Below are 2,621 nucleotides of genomic sequence, written 5' to 3'. Positions count from 1 at the left end.
TATGAGGTTTAGGTCACTTGTGTCCCATGTTATCTGCAGGTACTGTAGTGCAAGACAGAAATTCAGCCTAGGTCATCCAAGCGAAATGTTAGATCAGGTCAGGCAAATTTGTAGAGCAAATCTTAGAAAACTTGTATGTATAGCTAGGAATGGAGAGAAAAAAAACACACAAGAAACGGAAGAAAAACATATGCTAAAGAGAAGACGGAAGCCAAGGAGATCGGTTATTCCAAAAGTGTTGTGTATTCATTGCTGGATAAGGGTGAGACTCGGGCAAGACAGGCACTTGAGGTTTTAAATGATTTTCTTAAATTATAACTGACTACCTCCCTCTGTATTGTACATGTAAGACAGTAGAAACTACAGCTAGTTATCTTCACTTGCCAAGCTCATACTAGTGTACAGGTGACAAGAAAAATATTGATAACACGAAATGAAATAGACCATTAGAAAACCAATGTAAAACATCCACAAATCTTCCTCCACTCTGCTTCAGCCAAAATGAGGAAAAAAAAAACTGTGAACTATCATCACAGACATGCTAGAAAAGTTTACGAGAAAAGTCATGTAAGAAGAAAGATTATGGAGAAGGACTGCATAGGACCTAGGCAAATATCGCAAATATCTCCCCGACTAGTTTGTAGGTGATGGTTATCATGCCTATGAATAAGAGTCTAGTTTAGAGAGATAGAATACCAAGTGAGTAATTACCCAAATTGATCAGCATTATGATAATTTAAATAGGATGATGAAATTTGTGACAGTTCGCCTCTCCAAGATCTGATAAAGTGCATTGCTTCATTATAATTGAAGAAATGCAGTCATGTTTTTATATGTTTCTTTCTAAAGGCCTGTATATATTCTGTACATAATTGACTGATTGTTTGTTTTACATTAAGCCTGTTTATTGTTGACGGTTTGAGAATCTTAGATAATTATTTTCTCTTGTTGCTGCATGAGAACTTTGAACAACTCTTAACCCATCAGGTTTTGTAGGTGTGGCCTCTTCCTCGTACTGCTTGTGATTGGCTTACTGGGAGAGGGCCCCACCAATCAGAACTTAGAGTGGGCTGCCCGTCCCAAGGTGTCCAAATGCAGTCTCAAGTTTCCTAATCAACTCTCCCCTTCTTGAGCACTATGAAGTAGGCACCAGCAAGAGGGGCGGGCAACCCAACCATTTGCTTCATACTTTATCTAGGAAGAACCTCTAGAGCATTATTTGCTTGCTAGATTACAAAAAATATTGGAATAAATGACCACTAAACATTTCAGACGGCCGTAGTTCCTCAAAATGCTGTAACCTCTTCAGCTATTTATGACTCAGCTTAATCTAGAGAGACAATGTAGTTGATCCAAGACTGGGGTAGTTCACTGTGGAGTGATCAGTTATTTTGGTCCTCAGATGGTATTTCAATAAGGCTAATTTTCTGTGTTGTGAATATGAAAATCAGCTTTATAGGAGTGCCATGCAAGGCTCAAAGTCGCTGCTCAGGTCACAAATCTTGTTGGTAGATTCTTCTGTTGCATCATACATCAAACCAGTTTTTGGTACTTTGTCTTGATATGTGACGAGATCAGTCATTATGAGCCTTAAGTGGGATCTCCAATGGGGTTCATTTTCCTAAACAACAACACACGAGAAGGTGATCCTTTTGCGAAAGTGCCGCCTGATGCTCCATAACGCAGGTCGCGTCACTAAAGTGCAGCGGTAAAACTTCTTCACTTGAGTCTTTCTCTCCATTGTCTCTTTACATAATAAGGTGCCATGTACTCCCAAGTTTATCTTACTGGCTCCCTCTTCCCCCCCCCTCTTTATTATATTGTATCTATGTTACTTTGCTTCAAACAGTTTTCTTTGTCCACTCAAGGAAAGAAAATATTGTTAGCAAACTGCAGCTACCAATGACTATGCCAACTCTTTCCATTCTTTTCAGAATTATTCGTAGTGGTATAGGGTTTCAAATTATTGAGACTTTCTCCATTTAACTTTATGATGACTGCCTGTTAATGTATATAATACAAATAAAAGTTGTTGGTTAAATAATGTAACAACAATTCATCGTCATCCATTCCAAATCAAAATGAAGGCAGATGAGCTGTAATTAAGAGATACTAGGCAACCTAATTCCAGGTATTATTGATTAGGCTCTCCCTTTCCATATTTATCCCTCCTACCCCTCAATTACCTGAGGGACGGGAGAGAGACAGCGGCAACCCACACGCATACCTGGGGCACGAGTTTCAGAATGTAGTCAAGACAAACTCATCCTCGCAAGAAAATGGAGGGGGGTTCCTTGTGCTGCCTGTCTGTCTCCCGGCCCTCGTACCTGCTTCAGAATCGGAGACATCAATGGGTTCCCAGGGTCGCATAAAAAGAAAAAAGAAAAAAAAGTTTCAAGGGGAAGACAGGAAGCAAATGGGGCACCACTTTGGTTCTGACGCTTCCTGCTTTCTCCTCCCACTGAATGTGTACCAACCATTGCATGTCTCTGTATTAATATGGTAAATAAGAGAACCTCACCTGTTATGGATATTTAATTTTAGCATGTTTCTTTATATGGAATCACCTCTTTATAATAGCATATATAAGGAATTGAGGTATTTAAATTCATTAAAAAATA

Source organism: Penaeus monodon, chromosome 15 (assembly GCF_015228065.2).
Source record: "Penaeus monodon isolate SGIC_2016 chromosome 15, NSTDA_Pmon_1, whole genome shotgun sequence".
Classification (NCBI taxonomy): domain Eukaryota; kingdom Metazoa; phylum Arthropoda; class Malacostraca; order Decapoda; family Penaeidae; genus Penaeus; species Penaeus monodon.
The sequence above is the reverse complement of the archived record's forward strand: the minus strand, read 5'-3'. Positions refer to the sequence as shown.